The sequence below is a fragment of the Aethalodelphis obliquidens genome, unplaced genomic scaffold, assembly GCF_003676395.1.
Source record: "Aethalodelphis obliquidens isolate GAN/ISIS:26980383/991018 unplaced genomic scaffold, ASM367639v1 scaffold67, whole genome shotgun sequence".
Lineage (NCBI taxonomy): Eukaryota > Metazoa > Chordata > Mammalia > Artiodactyla > Delphinidae > Aethalodelphis > Aethalodelphis obliquidens.
Genome location: NW_020838011.1, coordinates 5,057,558 through 5,082,006, shown reverse-complemented (window position 1 = coordinate 5,082,006; position 24,449 = coordinate 5,057,558). Strand labels below are relative to the sequence as shown.

At 37.3% G+C, this 24,449-nt stretch overlaps 1 long non-coding RNA gene across 1 annotated transcript; it reads right to left on the bottom strand.

Annotated features, from left to right (window-relative positions):
• Positions 1–3,632: 3,632 nt before the first annotated feature.
• On the bottom strand, positions 3,633–22,784 carry LOC113611043 (uncharacterized). The gene is made up of 3 exons (XR_003429336.1): positions 22,772–22,784; positions 15,029–15,034; positions 3,633–3,797 (listed from the first exon to the last, which is right to left on the bottom strand). It is a non-coding gene; the product is annotated as an uncharacterized LOC113611043 (long non-coding RNA).
• Between the last annotated feature and the right edge of the window lie 1,665 nt (positions 22,785–24,449).

Sequence of the window (24,449 nt, the reverse complement as noted above, 5' to 3'; positions counted from 1 at the left end):
GACATAAACTGAAGCAGGAAAAATTTATTAGTTAAATGTTCAAACTCTGAATAAAACTACTTGACTAAAATTTTAGCTCTACCATTTGGCTAATAGGACTGTGGGCAATTTACTTAAAATCCCTCAGAGATTTTCTTATACATGAAGTAAGAGTAATAATATTACTCTTCATGTTATTGTGAGGATTAAAAAAGAAAATCTGTGGAAGGCATCTAACTCAGTGACTAACACTTGGTATAAACAGGGCTAATGGTAACAATAATTAAGTCAAATTGATTGTATTTAACAGACCTATCAAGATCATCCTGAAAGAATTTTTGAAATTATTATGGTAGTCACCCATCCATATAAATCCAATTTGTCTATAGGTAATTGACCAAATGCTTGTATTATACATGCATATGTATATATTTTTTCTCAGAATATTTTATGGTTAAAATGGTAGCCATATTTTACAGCCTGAAATTAACTCTATTTTATTATGCAATAGAATCTTTGGGAGGAAAATCCCATCATCCAAAAAGATGACTTAAAATTTTTTTGATCAAATTTACAGGTCTATGATATCTCTACAGTCATTCATTTCATTCATTTATTTCATTTGAATTTCTAAAACAAACTGTAAACTGTTTAATAACTTCTAGACTGCTTGAAGAGAGACATTATTCCCCAGATTACTAGCTCCTTAGTATGATTATGACATAATGAGAAATTCCTAGGATGGTGCTAAGTGTATAATACAGGTTCTAAATAAATACCAGTTTCCTTTTATTTTCACAGTTCCACAAGGGCTTGGACAATGTTGTCTTCATTTAGAATTAATAAGTCAGTGAACAATGTGATATAGTAGAAATGTATCTGGTGAATTTGAGGTTCTTGATGTCTTGTCACAGAAAGAATTCAGTGAGAGACAAAGTGATAGGTAAGAAATGGAATTATTTACAGAGAAACACACTCCACAGGGTGTGGGCCATCTCAGAAGGCAATAGAGCCTTGAAATATGGTATGGTTAATTTTTATGAGCTGGGTAATTTCATAGGCTAATGAGTGGAAGGATTATTCCAATTATCTTGGGGAAAGGGCAGGGATTTCCAGGAATTGGGCCATTGCCCACTTTTTGACCTCTTATGGTTGACCTCAGAACTGTCATGGTGCTGGTGGGTAGGTCATTTAGCATGCTAATGTATTACAATGAGCGTATAATGAGGCTCAAGGTCTACTGCAAGTCAAATCTTCCTCCATCTTGGACCCAGTTGGTTCTAACCAGTCTTTGTCACGTTCTATGGCTATGTCATTCTTTTAAAGCTTGTGCCCTGCTCCCTTCCTTCCTGTTTCAGAAAGAACATGAGTTTGAAATTAGGTTCATATAATAGGTTGAAAAATGCCCACAAATTCCTCCTTTCCCGACATGCATGTCCCTTGGCAATGTGACTTTGCCTCTCCTCCTATTAAGAAGTGGAGAAATGTTCTCCATATGGACTTAGCCATATGATATACTTCACTCAATGGAACATTAGAAAATACAATCTAGAGTCTTAAAAAGTGTTGAGTATTGGGTGGTTGTCATCTCTTGTTGTTAAAAACCCTCCACCATGTGAACAAGCTAAGGCTAACTTCCTGAATGATGAAAAACAATATGGAGAGAGGACCCAAGCCTTCCTAGACATTCCATCTATCCCAAATATGTGAGTGAGGTTTCCTAGACTATTCAGTCTCTTTCTAATCAAACGGATTCAGACTGAAAGAATTGCCCAGACAGCCTACAGAATTATGAGGAAAAATTAAAATGTATTGCTTTATTTGTAGTGAGGTGGATAGACCTAGAGTCTGTCATACAGAGTGAAGTAAGTCAGAAAGAGAAAGACAAATACCGTATGCTAACACATATATATGGAATTTAAGAAAAAGAAATGTCATGAAGAACCTAGGGGTAAGACAGGAATAAAGACACAGACCTACTGGAGAATGAACTTGAGGATATGGGGAGGGGGAAGGGGAAGCAGTGACAAAGCGAGAGAGAGGCATGGACATATATACACTCCAAATGTAAGGTAGATAGCTAGTGGGAAGCAGCCACATAGCACAGGGAGATCAGCTCGGTGCTTTGTGACAGCCTGGAGGGGTGGGATAGGGAGGGTGGGAGGGATGGAGACGCAAGAGGGAAGAGATACGGGAACATATGTATATGTATAACTGATTCACTTTGTTATAAAGCAGAAACTAACACATCATTGTAAAGCAATTATACTCTAATAAAGATGTAAAAAAATTAAAAATTAAAAAAAATGTATTGCTCTAAGCCATGTACTTTGGTGTTCGACTGCTGAACTGGAAAAAACTAACTGAAAAGGCTCATACTACAGTTCTACCACTTAATAAAGCTGTTTAAACTTGGACATGCTACTTACCTTATTGAAACTTAATTACCTTACTTGGAACATTGAGATAACTTCTGACTATATATTGTTGTGTTAGGTAGTTAGTCAGACATTAGCAGCAAGGAGGTGACAGTGGTGAGAAAACCAAGACGAAATCAAGTCACACACCCAGCCATCTGGGGACTCTCCCTGGACACCACCCAGATGGGTAAAACTATGGTCTGGTCGTGTGGTGGGCAGCTTACCCTGATAAAGAGGGGCACCGTAACACGAGGGAAATTCCCCGGGCTGTGCATGTCCAGACCAGACAGGGGTATAGCCTACAGTAAACCCAAACTCATTATGCCATCATTATAGCAAAATCTACATGTGGTTTTGCACCACCACCCCACCCCCATGCCCCGTGGGCATTTCTTACCAATTCAAGGGTGAGAGCATGCATAGCAGTAAACGTGTTACATATTTTGGGACTGTCAATCAAATAATGATCCGCTGTCACTCACCCCCACCACCCTGCAAAATGCTCCTTAAAAGTGCCCTTAAGCCTGTATAGGAATGCTGCTTTCAATTCGCGGAAAGAGCCCACTCTCCCTCTCTGAGAGTGTACCTATGCTTAAATAAACTTTGCTTTGTGCTTAAGCTTAAAGTGGTAGTTTGCTATTCTTTGCTTACTATCGTGGGACTGAGATTGCTGGTCTGGGTCTTCCATTGACCTCCTCGGTTGAAGCTATTTCGTTACAACACATGTCAACCTGGTGACACTGTGGTGAGAATTAAAAGAGATAACATGTTTAAAACCCTTAGTACAATGGCTGGTATCTGTTAGGGACTCAGCAATATTCCTTGCCTTTCCTTTCCTCTCCTCTGACAATTTCTGTCATAGAGTGTCTTTTGGGCCACAACATATGTTTGTACAAGATGTACCAAGCACAAAAGTATCGCCAACTAAAAATTGGCACTTGCCATCTGCCTCTACAAGGATCAAGTCACTAGCCACTGTGGCCACTGACCTTCAACACACCCTGAAAGAAGTTCAGGGTGGAGATCAGGAATGAGGCACTCTGTGCTCTGGGAAAAAATGGCAGAACAAGCCTTCACATAGTTAGATATTTTCAGGAGAAGATTTTATGACTCCAAATTCTTGCATCTTCTCGTATCTAGAAAAGCACTAAAATCACTGAAGGTGACATCTGCTCCTCATGACTAGCAGAAAGCCTCTGCCAAAATGTGTGCTCAACTGCAGGTATCCCCCTTCACTAAAACCATATATAACACTGACCATCCCCCCACCTCTTCGGAGAAGTTCCTCAGAGCTATCTGAGATGTCATCTATTGGGCTGTAGTCCTCATTTTGCTCCAAATAAAACTTAACTCACAACTCTCATGTTGTGCTTTTTTTTTTTTTTTCTGTTGACAGTACTAAGTCTAAAGAAGCAGTGGGGCCTGTAATACAATCCATGTTATGTTTCCCAAACTGTACGCTCAGGTTTAGGGTTTTCTTTGTGCAGAGGAAAGGGTGCCTTACCTTATTCACACAGGCCTAACTAGAACTGGATTGTATGCTTAACAAATGTCTGTTGACTTGCATCAAATTAACTTATTTGGTAATGGAAAAGTTGAGTTTTAAAAACTAGAATAGCAAAAGTTACCCTGGCTGATTTCAAAATCTAGACGAGTCATCCAAAACCCATCCTCACCTTTCCTTGATCTCCAGTGAATTTCATTTCAGTATTTATACACATGGCTACATTCTAGAAATAATCATCACTTATCATTTTTCAGCCTCAGAAAACTTAAGATGTAATGATGCACTGTACTTTGATTATAACCGGTATCCTCTACTGTTCTGACTTCCTTAATTGTGCTACATTTGGACTTCACCTCTTTTGATTCCCCCATTTTCTCCAGTCAATCAACAGCCTCTTTCAACACTCTCTTTTCCACCCAGCCTGGATTGTATTGAGAGAAAAAAAAAAATAACATAAAAATGTAGATGTTTTACACATTAATGTTCTCCAGCCACAGCTGGATGTTAAACGCTGCTTAGAAATCCTTGGCTACTTTCCTCTGCCTTTCCTCAAAGTGACCATTCTGCATCTTCATCACACTTCTCAACCTCCTAACCTATTCTCACTCATCCATCTACTCACTCATTCATTCAAATATTTACATTAAGTTTCTACCACACAATGTATATTTTGATGGGACATGGAGATAAAACAGTGACCAAAATATGGTGACCTTTTCTGTCAAGAAGCTTATATTCTACTCTGAAAAATAGAAGATAAACCAAAAAACAAAATAATTATAATTTTTAGTTTTATGGACAAAATAAATAGAAAGGATGCTCTGAGAGAATTTGGATGGGGAAGGGGATGTGGAGGTGGCATTCTTATATGTTAATCAGAATAGAACACCTTATGGAACACATTTAAGTTGGAATTTAAAAGTTGAAAAGATAGCCTTAAGAAGAGCTATGAGAAGATGCCCTAGCAAATAGCACAGCATTGGCAAAGACCTTGAGTTTGCAAAAAATACAGCGTTCTAGAACCTGTCAGAAGTTCAGTGTATCCAGACCACGGAGAAATTCTAATGTAGGGTTTAACCATACATAGGGAGTAGGGTGATTCATTCACAATCATGCAAAAGAAAGAAAGGAAGAAGGAGTGAGGGAAGCAGGGAAGAAGGAAAGAAGGAAGGGGAGAAGAGAGAAGGGAAAAGAGAAAGAAAGAAACTTAGAACACATGATAGCACAGTTAAAGAAGTAAAATGTCTTACTGGCTTATTAGCTCACAGACATTTTGGAAGGCAGAGAAGACAAGCTTGAAGGCCACACAAAAGGATACTATGCCCAAACTATACTGTAGGAGTGTGCCAGTGAAGAACCCCTGTGACTGCTTCTACCTCTCTTGGCATCAGTGACCCTGGGCACTGGTGCCTAATTCTCTCTCATCACTGGTCCTAAAAGCCTCTATTGCCATCCTCAGCTAAACATGGGTCCCATGTGGCACCTGTTTCCTCATGTTAATCTTTTGTGAATTGAAGTTCATTGTAGACATGCTTAGATAGCAGGCGCTAGTTTCCAAGTCTGTGCCTTTGTTGCAAAGGAGTCTAGGAGAGTAAATACCTGGTTTCTACCTTGGACTGGAGGAACTCAACTCATAAGAAATTTCCCAAACTTAAGAAATGTGCTTGGCAGCTAGATGCCATGACATTTTTATGCTGTGAAACGTATAATGCCAAAATCTCAGAAACTTACAATGGAAGTTCATTTCTTGCTCATGTTTTATATATGTGTGTGTGTGTATATATATGTGTGTGTATATATATGTGTGTGTGTGTGTGTGTGTATATATATATATATACACTGTAGGTTCTCTGATTCTCTGCTCCATGTTTTCTCATTCTGGGTTGTAGGTTGAAGAGCAACCCCTATACCAGTTATGCCTTTTTTTTGTGAAAGAAGCTAAGATATTCCATGCAATCACATTTAATGCTTCAGTTTGCTAAACATCATGGCTATTCATATTCTTTTGGCCAAATTAAGTCTCACGCCCATTTTGTTAAGTTAAAAAATATGAAATGAAAAAATAGACTTCTCCAATTGCAGGGGCTGGGGAAAGAGGAGAGGAGAAGTAAATATTTGTAAACAATAGTCTATTAACACAGTCTAACCTCTTAGTCACAAATATTTATTTCCTTTTCCCCTGCACAGAAAACATACCTCAAGGAAGACATCCTAAATGTCTTATCCAATCAGGGCATCAGACTGTGAATCCATCATTTTGTGATAATCTCTACTTTATATCTAAATGATGGCACTCCTCCAGCTCACACATCCATCATAAAATGGTATATTATCCACCAAAAAGCATTACCATTTGAATAGAGAATAATGAGAGACACAGAGCAATCAATCACTGGTCCAACAATATCTAAAATTCAGCTAGACAAACACGGCAGAGATCCCTCTTCTTGGTAGTTGAGCATGTTCCTCAATTAGTTTTTGATTCTGTCTGCTGGGAGGAATTCCTCAGTTCACTTTTCCCCATGGGTCTAAGCCTTGCCTTCTGGGAAGAGTTTCCTTTTGATTAGTCTCCTTGGCAACATGTGATGAGAGTTTTCTGCCTTTTTCTTTCCAATAGAAATTAGAAGCTAAGGGCTTCCCTGGTAGCGCAGTGGTTGAGAGTCCGCCTGCCGATGCAGGGGACACGGGTTCGTGCCCCGGTCTGGAAAGATCCCACATGCCGCAGAGCGGCTGGGCCTGTGAGCCATCGCCGCTGAGCCTGCGTGTCCGGAGCCTGTTGCTCCGCAACGGGAGAGGCCACAACAGTGAGAGGCCCACGTACCGCAAAAAAGAAAAAGAAAAGAAATTAGAAGCTAAAAGTTCATTTTACATATTGAATAGTCACAAGCTCTTCTACAGATTAGCAGTGACTTTAAAGTTACAAATCTCTCAAAAACAGGGTTGAATTTTATTTTTTACCAATTTGATGCTAATCAGTTTAATATTCCAATAGCCATACAAACTGTTATTTTGGAGACATGTTTTTCTCCTTACATTAATTCCAGATATTTTCAGTATACCTGCCTTTCATTGGATCACACTCTTAGCTTAACCTATTCTGAACTATTTAACTCACCTAAAAGGACTTACAAAAGGCAATTCAATAATAAATAAAATACATTAAAATCTATTCTGAGATTTTAACAAAGAGCTAAACCATGCTTATGATTTGTGTTTTCCCTTGAGCATGTGTCTTAATAGCTACGTTCATGATTTGGTCTTTGACCTAAGGATGCATCTTTTTTTTTTTTTTTTTTTGTGGTACGCGGGCCTGTCACTGTTGTGGCCTCTCCCGTTGCGGAGCACAGGTTCCGGACGCGCAGGCTCAGCGGCCATGGCTCACGGGCCCAGCCGCTCCGCGGCATGTGGGATCTTCCCGGACCGGGGCACGAACCTGTGTCCCCTGCATCGGCAGGCAGACTCTCAACCACTGTGCCACCAGGGAAGCCCCTAAGAATGCATCTTAATGAGGTTTGGGGTCTCAAAACATTTCTCAATTTTATATTTACTGCTTATAGAAGAGAACCTATTATATTTCCTAACCCTGCAAGTCTCAGATATTCAAAATTCTAATTTCCTTCATATCCTTTCTTGAAAACAAGCAGGTTTGTTTTTTTTTTTTTTTTTCCTGAGCTCATTTCTTGCTGGTAGTATTATATCCAATGCAGCATAATACCTAACCCTCATAACAACATTTACTTTCCAAACCTTATAGGTCAAAGCCACAGTTCTATTAGACACATTACCTGCCTTCCAAATTATCACAGCTGATGGGTTGTTGTTTTTTTTTTTTCCTAACTGCATAATATGGGGCACTGTTTTTCCAGTTTCTAATAACAGTTTGGGGAGATTTTTTTCTTCCTTCTACTGGTCCCAAAGCCAATGTTACATGTACTACATTTTTGTTTTAGGAGTACATTTCTAGGTGCCAATGTTTGTATTAGTCAGCTTTCATAATCTATGTTGTGTAACAAACATCCCCCAAAACTCCTGGCTAACAACACAGGTTTATTTTTCACTCCTTTTGTCTGTACTCTCTGGGATAACTGTTCTTCTGCTCTTACCTGTGGGAAGTTTTGAGTCTTCTACATTTGTCCTCTAAGACTGCAGGCGAGGGTGAAGGGACAGCTCTAACCAAGAACATGACTTTTCTCATACCAGAGGGGAAAAGCAAGAGAAGCTAAGCCAAAGCATGTCATTGTTTTTAGTTCCTGCTCAGATATGGCATATAGCAGATCTGCTCACACAATGTTGACAAAATTTAGTCACTTGGCCAATGGGATGAAAAATTATAATCATTCATTGGGAGGTTAACAGTGAAAGAGTAAAGGAGAATAAATATTTGCAAACAATAGTACAACTTACCACAGAGTGAATGTAAAAACAAATTTGATAACCAAGTCCTCAGGAGCTATAATAATTAGAGTTTAAATAAACAAAGAAGAGTCAAAGAGGAAGAATCAACCAGTCAGATAGTAAGAGTATCAGGGAAGTATGAAATCATGTGAACAAATAAGAAGGCAGTTAAACAAAAAACAAGTAGCTAACTCTGACAAGAACCACTAAGAGGTTAAGTAAGTTGAGGCCTAAAAGATATCTATGGATTGAGGAAACATGAAGATCATTGGTGAATTGGACATGAAAAATTTTAGAAGAGCAGAGGAGCTATTACCAGGTCAGAAATCTATGTTAAAGAATAAATAGAAGATTGTGAAGTTTAAAAGACTGATAAATTATACCCTCTCTTCCCTACCAGTTTCAGATTCACATGATAAATACATGTAGGAATAAGAGCTATAGAGATCAAAATAACAAATTTATAACTAGTAAAACTGAAGTGGAGACTAAAGCTGTGTGGCCAATATATGTTTCCTTATATTTTCCTTTTCTTATAAAGCATAGGATATATCCACAGGGTAGATTTGATCTAAAGAACAGACGTCATTTATCCATCTATGTATAAGAAAAAGATGGTTCCCTCAGCCCAGTACATAGAGAAATTCGCTTTCAAGTGTCCTTAAATGACAGATCTGGGGCTTCAATCCCAACACATTTTCTACATAGCATGAACAGTAGAAGAATGCATCTATCCTCTAGTTAGTAGTGGAGACTACTAATTGTCTTCCAGTACCACATTTCCCTTCACGATTTTAGAACTGTACCTCCTCTCTACTGAACTTTAGCAAGACAAATGGATGTATAGAGACCACATTGCCCAGTCTTTCTTGCTTCTGGTGTGGTCCAGATTAAGTGGCAGATAAAGTGACAGACAAAATTCAGGTCCCATTCTTAAAAAGAAAGTATATTATCATCTATTTCTCTTTTTCCCTGTCTGGGTTCAGAGAGATGGAAACAAAAAGCCTATCAGAGATGAAAATTACATGTCAAGGATAGGAGAGCCACTCCACAAGCCTGAATCTCTGGATTATCTTTTGTATCAGCCACTTAACCACCCTAGAAGCTTCATATCCCTCTGAACTCAAGCATGAAAGATTTTCTCTTGTTGACTGACTGTATTTTGGGGCTTAATTGTTACAGTAACTTATGCTACACCATAATTAATATATAATTTGGAACTTAGCAATGTTGTGCTGCCATAATAAAAATCTCAAGTGAAGCATTGGCTTCTCAGGTGGGCTGTGAGCATCAAGAACATAAAAAGTTTTAAAACCTGGTAACCTTTATTATGTCATGACAAAATATTTGGTCAGCTACAGTAGTGTGGAAGGCAAACCACATGCTTTCCAAACCTATAAGTAGTTCAGAAAAGGTAAGTGTGCAGTAGTCTGTGACTTCAACTTGTTGCTTTTAGCAAGATCCTGAAAGAGATTAATGAAGACAGGCAAGAATTAGCCAGGTTACAAACAGAGACAAAACGGACCACTTTTCTCCCAAAGGATGTTTTCTTGTCCTGTGGTTTGCAATTTGAATTAACTGTAAGTGTAGAATCTGAGTACCCAACAGTATTGCAAATACTAGTTTTCCTGTATAACTCTACCTAAAAAAGATAAAATTACTTTCCAGAGTCTAACACATCTCCCTAAGATTTCTCAGATATGGTGACAAAGATCATACTACAGTGTTTCTTCCCAGCCAAAACTATTTATTTCTATTAAATAGCCTCATGTAACCTCAGTTACTTTGAGGAAGGAAGAATAGATGGAAGAATATAAATAAATAAAAGCATAAATGATTGAAAACAATGACTACATAATAGACACGAAAGAATCTTCAGAAGGCAAGCCAAAAGCTTGGACAAACCAGACAAGAAAAGGTCTAACCAAGGAACTTTTCCACTGAAAATTGAGAAAGTCTTTATAATTCCTGCCCGAGTAGGAGTTCATCATTATTATGAACTAGTGAGGGCTATGTGTTGCCTATTCTTTCTAATTCTGAATGGCCAAAATAGGGCTTTTATTGACAATATTCTGTTTCCATTATACTGTGTATTAGGGTGTGTGTGTGTGTGTGTGTGTGCGTATACTAGGGAGTGAGGGCAATAATTTGTTTATCAATGTATATGTCACAAGACCTTGAAGAGTAACATCCAGACTCAGTGAAGAGCATTACATATTACCCAAAGATGGTGGACTCTGTGCAGAATGGAACTTTGTACTATCTTTTTGGAGAAAAGTGTGGGAGATGATATGCATTAATATTTGAGTGGCCAGAGGAAAAGAAACTGCTAATCACCCCTCACTACCCATTCATCCATCTGTTAACAACCTACCTTTCCCTTTGATTTTGAGCCAGGAAAGCCCAAATAAAAAGAAAATTTCTCAGCTTCCCTCGTGGTTAAGTGGCCACAGTCTCAACTGAATTGAGAGTACAGGGATATGTGCAACACACAGGTGACATCTAGGAAAAAAAAAAAAGGCTTCTTTCCCTCCATTTCCTCTTTTCTCCTTCCTGCTTGCTGGGAAACTGTGATAATTGGAACAGACACTTTCAGTCAGGAAATGGAAGCCAGTTGTTGAAGATAATAGATGTTCCTCAGCCAGCATGCCTAACCCCCTTGAAACTTCTGCCAACCTCTAAGCCAAAAATTGAGAGTTAAATAAACTGTTGAATCCAATGAGTCTTTGCAGGGTTCTTGTTTTGGTTTTTATTTTATGTTTTTTGTTTTTGTTTACGTTTTTAACTCATACTCTCTTTTTTTCACATCTTTATTGGAGTATAATTGCTTTACAATGTTGTTTTAGTTTCTGCTGTACAACAAAGTGAATCAGTTATATGTAAACATATATCCCCATATCCCCTCCCTCTTGAGCCTCCCTCCCACCCTCCCTATCCCACTCTTCTTGGTCATCACAAAGCATTGAGTTGATCTCCCTGGGCTATGCAGCAGCTTCTCACTAGCCATAGGTCATACTCTTTTTTTTTGCGGTACGCAGGACTCTCACTGTCGTGGCCTCTCCCGTGGCAGACCACAGGCTCCGGACGCGCAGGCTCAGCAGCCATGGCTCACGGGCCCAGCCGCTCCGCGGCATGTGGGATCTTCCGGGACCGGGGCACGAACCCGTGTCCCCTGCATCGGCAGGCAGACTCTCAACCACTGTGCCAGGGAAGCCCTGATAACTCATACTCTTAACTAATTCAAAAGCCATCCATGTACATTCTGTTCCTTTCCCAAAATCACCAATAGCACATGCTACTCATCTTAAGTAGATTGAGTGAGAAGGACTAGAAGTATAATAAAAATGATCCTCGGTGTGAAGTAAGAGTATTATTCTTCCTTATCTTAGGTGTAGAAGAAGTAGACACTGGTTATACAACAGCTCTATCAAGAATTTGTGACAATAAGAGGAGTAAATAAATGAGGCATATTTGGAGCAAAAGAAAGCACTTTTAAATGAGGATACGCTAGAACGTATCTGTAGTATTGCTATTTTACAGATTCTGATAGATTATACCATAGAACAGGAGCTGAAAGCATAGAAAACTGAAGATCTGGTTATTACATCCTAGATACACTAAGTCAAAGTTGTTTAGGAGATTTAAGAAAGGGTCAAAAACTTTTTTTTTTTTAAATGGTACAAAGGATGGTGCCAAACTGAAAGATGGGAAACAAATTCTGCTGACTCAGAGATCTTGAATTTCAAAAATAAAATTTAAGTTTCGATGACACAGGAAGCCATTGCTAATAGGCAGGATTTGGAAAGTGCCATAGAAGTGGCTGGCAAAACTTAAACTGAGAAGGGACACAACATACCTAATGTGGTTTGAGTTTCAATCACCTTGGGGACACATCCGATTTCTGGGCAAGAATCAACTGGCCATAGCCAGAATGGCTATGCTACCTTCCTTGCTCAGGTAAGTGAAGCTGTGCTTGATTAGTAAGTGCAGTTACAATACTGGTACAAAAATAAAAGAGAATTGCATAAGTGAATGGTACTGATAATTTATGTTAGAACTACGTGTAGACATAATGATAAGTTTGGAATGATTGAGATACACTGCAAGTGTTGCATTTATTTTTCTACATCTTTGAAACTTTTAAGAAAACCAAGCATATTAAATCTTTGATTTAATAAATTGAGTGAAAATTTAAATACAAGAAGCACCGAGAGTTTCATTTTACAAAAAAGTAGGTAGTGTGCTGATGGAAACAAATAGAATTATGATATAGTGGACAGATGGAAAATAGAAGAGATATGTCTTTATAAAGACAAGGAAGAATGGGATCAGTCGCATATGTGGAAGATTTGGGCTTTGAGAAAGTGAGGCACTTTCTCATCATCACCGTTTTAGTGAAAATGAAGAAAATATCGTTGCAGCTGCAGGTTAATTTATAAATTTGGTGATGGAAAGATGAATGCATCCCACTGGATGGCTTCAATTTTCTTAGTGAAGTGTGAGGTAAAGTCATTATTTTGAAAGGAAGGAGACATAAGTAAGTTAAGAAGAGAGAAAAATCATGGTCAGAAGATGAACAAGCAAATTTTCTAGATAAAAATAGGTGTTCAATAAGTATTAACTATTAAGTTTATGTTTATGTAATTAAAATGAAATCATGCAACCTTGCCTTATAGTGTTCTCCTATAGCATTCAGCAGCATGAATACAATCATAAATAAAGGAGGCTTTTGCACTGAACCAATGTATGCTTCCCACCAGCCACACATGAGTGGAGTCTAAGGAGCCCAGGGAGTTGAGAGCACTTTCCAGGAAGTGATTAGACTATCATGCTATGGGCTAAGAAATGAAGTGAAGCATGGAGGGGGCTGATGGATGATGAAAAAAGATGACAGAATCAGTGGACCAGAGATTTTGATGAGATATAAAAAATTGTATTATTACATGAGATAGTAAAATTAAATCTTGCTCTCCCGGTGAGCATCCAATACCTCCTCCATGATTCTCACTTTCTGGTGATGACCTTTATTCATATTCCTCTGGGGGAAAAAAATGTCAGAAGAGAAAGTTAAATTCCCCAATGACCACCACCATATCTCCCAGCTGATCTGGCTCCCTACTTGTATTCTATGAATTTCCTCCTGTTGCCAGGGATAAACTTTTCAAAATCCCACACAAGGCCAAGCTCTTCCACTTTTGCAGTGGATCCCATCACTGATCCGCTACTGTTCCTTTCTTTCTTTCATCATTAATTCTTTCTTCTGATCTGAAACATAAGCACCAGCCAAAAACAAATGCTATTTCTCATATTAAAAAAAACTATTTTTAAAATTGTGACCTCACATTCCTTTCCAGTTACCAACACATTTTTCTGCTTTCCCTTTAAAATAAAACTCTTTAAATGTAGCTTCTATACCCATGATTCCCAATTTGTCTCCTCTCTTGAACTCAGTCCAATCACTCTTTTATCCTGGTTACTCCACATTAACTGTTATGTTCAGTGTCACCAGTGACCTTGAGATTGCCAAAACCAATGGAAAATTCTTAATTCTCTTCCTAATCTATCAAACGTAACAATTGTTCCATTTTTTTCCACTAACTCATATCTGTAATTTTTTCATCCCTTGACTTCTATGATATATGTCTATTTTAGTTACTCTTGTTTCCTCACAGTTAACTTTCCCCTAGTCTCCTTTGCTTGTTTTTCTTAATTTTTCCAGCCTCTAAAATAATGGCACATCATGAAGCACATCTCAGAGTCCATCACTCCTCCACCTACAGTCACTTCCTTGGTTATCTCATCCAACTGCATTACCTTAAATGACATGAACATGCTAACTAAACCTAAATGCTAATTGTCTCTCCAAACTCAATTTCCCTCATAAACTCAGATCTCATACTTGCTACTTGACATCTCTTTTTAGACATCTATTAGAGACTTTAGGTTTACCCTTCCCCTGCAAAAAACTCTTAGTTTTCTACCTCAGTAACTGACATTTTAAAATCTTGGAGTCAACCTTGATGCCTCTTTTTTTTGACATCTCACTTGAATCAATATATCACCTCTCTTAACTTTAAAATATGCATCAAATCTAATCTCTTCTTACACATCTCTTGCACTATGACAACCCTAGTCCAGTCTAACTTCATCTGTCACTGAATTATCACAATAGATTTCTGTTTCTGCGGCCTTCCATCCTTAACCCTTTATAGTCTACTCTCCACTGCATATAGGGTGACAATTTTAAAATACATTAAATCCTGTAATTCCAATAGACACTTCAATAGTATTCCACCTTAATCAACGTACCGTCCAAAGTCTTACAGTGGCCCACAGGCCCTATGTGATTGAGCTCTTTGCCATCTCTCTGGACTCTGAGATACACAGTGGTATAAGGAATTTTGTTTTGTTTCATTTAAAGGTCTTATTATCTTGCTCTGGTTCATGCTCTAAACCGGCATGGGTGCAACAGGGATTTTGAGGCTGAACTTAACCATGCAAAAAAAGCATTTTTTTCTCACTCTAAGCAGCAGATTTAATCTGTTTCATTAGGAAAAATAAATCAAACATGATCTATAGCAAGCATGATCTACAAGTACAATCCTACTGACACATCAAGCACCTTATAACCTGGAACCTGATGAGCAGACCAAAACACATGCTATCATTTTTCACATCAAAATAAATTTTTTAAAAAATGAACTTTAATCCTCTTTCAGCTACCAACATACTTCTATGCTTTCTCTTTATCTGTCTTCCTTTTTTCCTGAACCTACTTTTTCTCCTTACTTCCATTCTTGGAAGAATATAAGATGCCTTTTGGATACCCTATTTCTGCTCAATGACAACACCTACATTTTTCTTCCTATTTCTTCAAATATATTACTCTGTCAATTAACCCTTTTTTTACTCTGTGTATTCAGTCTCTCTCACTCTTTTTGCTCATGTTTTCAGCAGCTAAACATGCACAAGATTATTCCACCCCGAAAAATAAAACAAAACAAAATTCCATTGACCCTTTTTACCCCATAGCTTTCTAAAATCTTTCTTTTTCTTTTCACTACCAAGGCCCTTGAAGGATTATTGAGTCTTCTTTTGCTTACATCACATTCATTTCTTAAGTGTCTTTGGTCCCCTAACACTTCACTAAAATTGCTTTGGAAAAAGGTCACCAATGATACCCTTACTGCTGAATGTAACAGAAAATACGTGTGTGTTTATGTGTGTGTATGTGTGTGTGTGTGTGTGTGTGTGTGTGTGTGTGTGTGTGTGTGTGTGTTATCTTCTGTTTGTGGCATTAATCATCTCCTTCTTCTTGAAATCTCTCCTCTGCTAAGACTTCCATAACACTACCCTCTTCTTCTACCCTCTCTGCTACTCTAACTTTCCTCTCAGTTTCCTGTGTCACCTCCACTCCTGGGACTTGACAAATTCAACTTGCTTGATTCCTTAAACCAAGGCATCCTGATGTTCACTCTTGATCTAACATACCACTGGAGGCTGGTAATAGAGTGTCATATTATCTGATTTCACATCGCCTCCAGGACAAACCTAAGAACTCTGTGATGGTGTTTCCAGACGACAGGCTATCTAGTCAGAGGGTCTACGTGATGTTTGGCAAATAGTAAATAGTTCTGAAATTGGAGACCACAGTCAATCTCAGAGCATTCAACAAACTTTGTAGCAATTTAATCCTATTGGCCACAGATCAAAACTATTCGTTGTTGTTAGAAAATACATGCCAACACACAGTTGTACCTCTGAGACTTCCAGGACAAGTGAGAGGGTTCTTAGAGAGGGATAAGTTGGTTGTTGTGGAAACACTTTAGGTCCTTAGGAACAGAGAGAGCTATTTCCTCTTTTGAGGAAGGCTTAAGAACTGCTTTCCTACACATAGAAGGACAATAAAAATATGACAGGTCTCCGCTTCCCTGGTGGCGCAGTGGTTGAGAGTCCGCCTGCTGATGCAGGGGACACGGGTTCGTGCCCCGGTCCGGGAAGATCCCACATGCCATGCCGCGGAGCGGCTGGGCCCGTGAGCCATGGACGCTGAGCCTGCGCGTCCGGAGCCTGTGCTCCGCAGTGGGAGAGGTCACAACAGTGACAGGCCCGCGTACCACAAAAAAAAAAAAAAATATATATATATATATAGATATATATATATATATATATATATATATATATATATATATATATATATGACAGGGCTTCAATTTTTTCTGGGTCTATGTAAGAGGGAATGATACCCACATTCCAGACAGCTCAGGAAGATTTTCATGGAAATAAGGCCTTAGGCAAAAATTGAACTAACAAAGTTTTACAAAAAGAAAAAATACAGACAAACCTCCTCCATAAGCCTTAAGTCCCACCAAATGAATTAAAAAACAAAACAACATTAGCAATAATAAATTTTCACACAGTCCTGCCTGGTGCCACCTTCCTCCTTAGACCTGCTGTGCAGGAGAGAGGCAGCCCTGAAAGGGTTCCTCTAACAACTACCTGGGGAAGGACCACATTTTCCTTCTCACTCCAGCCTGCCTTTCCCATCTTCTCACCAGCTGTTTGCCATTGGAAATCAGTTGCTTAAGCCAGACTCAGCTATTCACCACAAATCCCTAGTTCCTTGTTGTTCCTGGAAGGTTGCCCACCTCCTGCAATGATCTCTCCATCTCCTCTCTGTTTAGACATATTTTCTCCATTCTTTAAGGATCCAGTCAAATCTTGTCATTTTCTAGGAGACTTCTCCAACTACAACTTGCTTTTGCTGACACGGCTGAATTTCTGAAGTACAGACAGTCTGTAAATACCATTTGACCTCAACAAAGATAGCTATGTAGTTCTGGTTTTGTTTGTTTGTTTTTAACCTATACTACTGTTCTTCCCACTAGTGTTAGCTTCCTTGAAGGGCAGAACTGGGTCACGATCATCTTGGTCTCCACCTTAGTCTGTAGCACAGAGCAGACTCACAGTCCATGCTTATTAAGGGCAGAAACATAAAATAAAAACTATAAATCAATAATAACAAGTGTGATACAGTGAAATCACATTCTCTCTGGTAGAAATTTCTAATTCTACTGATAATTCTCAAGATTCAATTTACCATGGCTATTTACAATTTACTTCTGACTCCATATGGTCTATTGAAGATCTATAGTTTGCATGCTGTATATTCACCCTTTGTGTGAACATTTTTACCTATGGCCTCTTTCGACTTTTCTATAATAATCTTAAGATGTGGAACAAAGGCCAATTTTCATAGGTGAAATAGCTGGAGTGATATAGATCCTAAAGAATTTGAAACCCTTAAATTATGTATGGAGAGTATCTAGCAATGTATAGTTTTTTCTTCAATTCTGCTTCTTTATGGAAATTTCCTTGGGTAAAATATAATACTGCTTATAGCAATACAGAATTACATTGCTTTGAAAAATTCATGTTACAGAAGTATTTATATTGAGGATATTACACTTTGTATGTATGCTCTGTTTTCTGACCTCAATGGTTCTGTTACAATTTAACCGGGGACCATTATCACCTCCGCAAGTATGCACACAGCACGTATCATTAAAATTTTCTTCCTACACTACCCTCACCTGAATGTTGCCACCCTAAAGATTTGGAATTTCTGGGGATGTTTAAGAATACCTAAAGTGTTTCTTGATCGTACTGAACAAGTGTTTTACTGTCTTTCTTATGTTTAGCAAATGTTTGAAACTATTCCACTAGCTTTGAACACAGTTAAAAATTTTCAGCCAAAAAATATGTTTGAATAATAATTCTGATAGAAACTTTGCTGGATGGTTCTCATGTTTAAAAGAGGGAAAGGGGGGCTTCCCTGGTGGCGCAGTGGTTGAGAGTCCGCCTGCCGATGCAGGGGACACGGTTTCATGCCCCAGTCTGGGAAGATCCCACATGCCGCGGAGCGGCTGGGCCTGTGAGCCTTGGCCGCTGAGCCTGCGTGTCCAGAGCCTGTGCTCTGCAATGGGAGAAACCACAACAGTGAGAGGCCCGCGTACCGCCAAAAAAAAAAAAAAAAAAAAAAAAGAGGGAAAGGGATATTCTAAGCGTTTATGACTGACCAAGAAAAATTTCAAGGCTCTTAGGATGGAAGCATACATAAAACAGGCAGGGAACATGGCTATAAGCAATCAATCAATACAGAACCATTTTCATTTTTATGAAAATTATATGTATGGCTACTTGCAATAAGAGTTATTTGGGTAGAGAAAATTCAAATTGAAAAAAAGCCAGCCTTACACTTTTGACTATAAACTGGACTTTATTGTTGCTGATATGACTTTTTTAGAAACAACAAAAAAGAGCCAATTTTCACAACTAATACAGATTATTTCAAAAGTATCTGCAATACTACAAGTACCCAACAAATGACAGCATCTATTTTCCCCTAAACATCAGGATAGAAAATCCAATGTGTCATTCTGTTATTTAAAATCCTCTTGCATTAACAGAGATACGAAGAAAAAAGCTATTTCTATTGATCTATGGATAAAAACAAATAGTATAGTATTGAGTGAACAGTATTGGTGAGAAGACAACTTAACAGCATTAGAGAAGAGAAAGACATCAATTTAGTGAGTAGATGAAAGTGGGTTAGTTTAGCAAGTTTAAGAAGAGTGTTTGCATCAGTATGACTGTGTAGTAACAAGGAAGATAGGGAAAGAAACAGAATTGTATTACATTTTACCTTCTTTAGAATGAAGAAAGAAGGCGAAGCAAGAGCACAGCTAAATAGGATTCCATAATACTAAACAGCACAATCATGGCTCCATGGTGAGTTGGTAACAAACCTCTAACCCACAACCCCATCATCTTATGGGAATTATATTATAATGAAAAATATTACCCAAAAATTAAGTATCAATAATTATTATTCATGTGAAAGATGTACCTAGCTAGTTCTACCTTAGAAGAAAGTCTGTCTAGGAAAAAATGGTTTTGAGACCTTTTTTAATGTCATGGAATACATAAGAAATAATTTTTGCACACGCACTGGGATAAATGGAAAAAGTGGGCAATTAGCACAAGCTCGCTGGCTCCCCAGGCCTTGCACAGCTTCTTTGTCGGATGAGGAGACCAGCATCTCCAGGGCACCTTTAAACCCTTCCCTGCAGACCCATATTCTCTGGCTCATCTTCAGACAATGGTTGATATTGTAAGGGAGCAATCGGCCATCCCCAAATGTCTCTCTTTGACATGAGGATTAATTTAGGCTGATTATGTTTAAGAAACAGAAGATTCAAGAAGTTTTTCTTGTTTCCTCTCCCTTAACTGCTTAAAAGAATTTAGATCAAAAGCCTTTTCCTAATGTAAATTGGTGCAGCCACTATGAAGAATAATATGTAGGTTTCTGAAAAAACTAAAAATAGAGTTACCATATGATCCAGCAATCCCACTCTTGGGCATATATCTGGAAAAGATGAAAACTCGAATTTGAAAAGATACATTCCCCCCAGTGTTCATAGCAGCACTATTTACAATAGCCAAGACATGGGAGCAACCTAACTGTCCACTGACTGATGAATGGCTAAAGAAGATGTGGTGTATATATATATATACAATGGAATATTGGTCAGCCATAAAAAAGAATGAAATAATGACATTGCAGCAACATAGATGAACCTAGACATTACCATACTAAGTGAAGTAAGTCAGAGAAAGACAAATATCATATGATATCACTTAAATGTGGAATCTTAAAAAAATGATACAAATGAACTTATTTACAAAACAGAAAGACTCACAGACATAGAAAACAATTTTAAGGTTACCAAAGGAAAAATGGGGGAAAGGGATAAATTATGAGTTTGGGATTAACAAATACAAACTACTATATATAAAATAGATAAAAAAGGAGGTCCTGCTGTATAACACAGGGAACAATATTCAACATCTTGTAATAAATTATACTGGAAAAGAATCTAAAAAATAATATATATATTGAATCACTTTTATGTACACCAGAAACTAACACAACATTGTAAATCAACTGTATTTCAATTTTAAAAAAAGAGCCTGTTCCTAGAATATAGCTATCACCCGACATATCTGCAAAGATTATGGGCTGGTTGTGATGGGAGAAACTCAGCAGGGCCTAGAGATCAGAGTTCACTCTGTGCCCCATTTTCTCTATATGCACAAGCAAACATTCGTTTACCAAACGTTTGCTTTTCCTTCTCCATGTGAATTTCCTTCTTCCCTTTTGAAGTCCCAAACCACAACCCTCAACATCCTCTTTTGAAGATGGTATTTAAGGTGAAGGTTTTGGCCATTTTAGGGAGTTACTCAGTTTTCCTGGGTCTCTTCTATGTTATTAAACTTTTGTTTGACTTTCTCCTGTTAATCTGTCTCATGTAAATTTAATTTAGACCATCCAGAAGAACCTAGAAGGAAAATGTCTTCCTCCATGACAGTATCAGTTAGGAAAGAATTTGTGTTTTGAATAAAGGGGTTAAATTAAGCCTGTATACCCTTGAGTTTCTGGACCACATCTGTGGCATCTCCTGCTGTTTTAGTTGCAAACAATTTGAATAAATCAAGCAGTTGCACATTCAATTTTCATGACCTGTTCAAATTATTGGCATTACCTATGGAATGGGATTTTGGATTGAAAAATAAAAGTCAACTTTTTCTGTGTTTTTGGCTGGTTGTTGTAGACATTGTAGCAGCTTGTTTCTTGGATTGAGTTCCCTATTCTGTGCTATCAACCAAAAGGGCTTAGCTGGCCTAGAGCCCCAGAGAAAAGGGTACCACAAGTCAAAATATAATAGCTACATTTAAGTGTTCATTTTTACAACTTTCCAATTTTTAAAAATATCATGGTATTAATCCTTCTGAAAACCGGCATTCTCTCTCTCTCTCTCTCTCTCTCCCCCTATATATATATATATATATATATATATAGCTTTAATTTTCGGTAAAAAGTTAATGATTACACTTTGTAAATTACCTTTGCAATTTAATAAAGCATAGGTAAGTATACCTTAACTCAAAAATGAAAGCTAACACAGATCATTAAATGTTAATCTGTTGCCAAATTTATAGATATGCAGGAGCCACAAACCCCTTTTTTGGAAATAAATGTCTTGAGATACATTGCCTTAGGCTAAACCCTCTGGCTGACAATATCTCAGAATGCTTATCACAGAGTAGTTTTCTCTTTCTTTCTAATCCTATATAAAAAGATCAAGCAGTTGATAAGTAGCAAAATCACCTCTCCAGAGATCTTTAATTATAATCAAGGTATTTTTTAAAATCACCAAATAAATGAGATAGATAGGGTCTAATTAGTGACCAGAAACCCATAGAGTCTTTATTTTACAGGGTCCAAAATATTCTGATTCTTATCAGATGGCGATGTGACAATTTGTGCTTTTGATATTAAAAGCATAATCTGTAATTCAGACACAGGATCTAGGGCATTTGTAGGTTCATAGTATAAAAGTGTATAGTTTGAATACGGCAGGGGTTGAAATGCTTAAAATGGGTTATAGCTAGGTCACTTCCACTCTTGCATTGCTGTCCCATGATTTTTCCTGCATTATATTTGTTTTTCTCTTTTTTCCCCTCTAATTTTACATTTGTCTTTTACCTCTTCAAATTCTCTTTTTCCCTTTTTTCTTTAAGTGGGTAAACTAGCTAGTACTCACGTATATGAAAGAAATCCCTTTTGTATTCTATAATGTATTTTACTCGGGGAAAGGGAGCCATTATAAAGTTAGTGAGGGTTAGGAAAGCCTGGGCTAAAAAATTAAGCATATCTCTTTGATATTTTACCACTAATTCTTGCACACAACTTTAGCCCGGTAATGTTGCATCTTCATTAACAGAAATTTGTTTTGTGAGCTACCCTGGAAATACCAAGAAAATAAATATACTCAGCTAATCTTATATGTGCTTATTTCAACTCTAAACTAACAAAACAAAGAGTGAATATCTGTGAATTGCCTGATATACAAATATAGATTGAAAATGGTATATAAGAAAACTGAAAGATGTATCATATACTAATGGAAGCTTCCTAATAAGAAAAACAAAACATTCATTTTGTTTTGTGTTTAAAAGCTGATCTGAAGATGTCCATCTAGGGTTATAGGGATAATCTTTGCTACAAAGACAGTGTAACTTCACATAAACTGTCAGTAGTGCTGATAGAACCAGATATGCTGACAGACCATTATAACAGAACAAATCACAAAATGAGCGGAACAGAGGTTTTTCTCTTGTTGAAAAGGAAAGGGAAGGAAAATAAGGGAAGGGACAAGAAGGGAAGGGATGACATGACAGTTTTGAATACAATAAATTGGTTACAGAAAAATACTTAAAAGATGATGATAAATTGGTTTGTCTGAATCATGGTCAGTATTTTGATGCTGTTAAAGCTTATGACAATTTGCTTCTCTTGCCATGGTTAAGTTTTAGGCTATTTTCTACATCAAGTGTGTATATGTACTTGTGGGGAAATATGTATCACAGACAGGGAAGAACACTTGTTTTATTTTTTAGAGCTTATTTGTATCATTTCTAAAATACTCTAGGAACAAAATTAATATTTGCATTTTTAAGGATGTTAACACAATGATCATTGGCTAGTATTGCAAAAAAAAATATTCAATACACTAGATTTATGACCTTTGGTTTTTTTCAGTCTCATTTAAAAAGTAGCCATGGCTTTATAAAATTACAGTGACTGACTCAACATGACTTGTATCATATAGTTAATTTTTTAAAAATGTTCTTTATAATGCCTTTCTACATAAAAATTATTCAATAGTTCTTCTACCACTTCCTCCTACGCTGCAAATCTATCAAAAGCAACATTCATATGTTCTAATAAGATCTTTTAATATTTTTCAAAAGTTTTGTGCATTAATAAAGTTCATTGAAAACAAACAATCTAAAATTTACTCCAAAATTTTTTATTGTTTGAAACGAAGACTGAAGAAGTATGATTGAGTTTCTGACTTTTGAAAAAATTTTCTGCTGCCCCTAAAATATCATTTTTAAATACATTCCCTAAATAAGCAATATATTCTTTGCAGGTTTTTAAGGGATCTATGTTCAGAAAACACAAATGTAAAAATGTGAAGTGAGAAAAGTAATAAAATCTAATGAATTTGAGTCCAAAGACTATATTTTTTCAAGTTCACCAAAGTGGTTTAGTTTTAAAGCACAGGGATAAAATTACTTGTCATGGGGAAATTTGTATTTGTTTTGGCTCTGCTCCACTTTTGGAGTATTAGTCATACTTCTGGGTCCTTTACTCTTTATACTTCCAAATGCATATTCCTAATACAATTTATTGTTATAAAACAAATTTTGTAGCTTAATCACTTAATATTGTTATATAAATTCATATAATACCTGAGTCAGTATAAAATACAACACAAATGTAAGGGCTTTTTTGAAACATAACATGTATCTACCATTAATAAATGCATTAAGCTTTGCAGCAGAGAAGTGTATTATATCAATTCACATTATATATTCACAATGTGAAAATATGTATGTCACAAATGCATTGTTCTGTGTCTTGCATCATAGAAAACAGACTTTTGAAAAATCAAAGGGCTATATCAAAAGGAGAATTCTTTCATATTCCACTCCTTTGGTGCCATGAGATCCTGTAACACCCAGCCTCATCCATGACTTCACAAGTCTTTGAAGCTGTACGCGAAGTACAAGCATGCATCATTCCCTTCTAAGGAATTCTTCTTTGGGATGTCAGCCCCTGCCATAGCAGCTTATTAATTTTTTAAAATTACAACCTGTAGTTTTCTCAGAAAATGTATCCATTTATGAAGCCAGTAACAATATGCATTGTGTTACTTAACAAATGCACTGTTCTTACACCAAAATTCTTCTCTGATGTTCAGTAGGGTCTATACTCCCCAGTTAGAATCAATCTTATGTTATAGGATATGGATCTCCATAAAGCCACTCAATTGATAGCAGGCTCAATTTATTAACTGATTTGTATCTAATTTATAGAGAACAGTGGCCTAATAGAATTGGCTATAGGTCAGGTAAGGATTTAGTTGAAAGAAAATAGTGACAAAATTTGAGGAAACGAGAGCTGTCCAAAAAGTGCAGCGTGTAGAATCTAAGGAAGTAGGGTGAAAATATCGAGA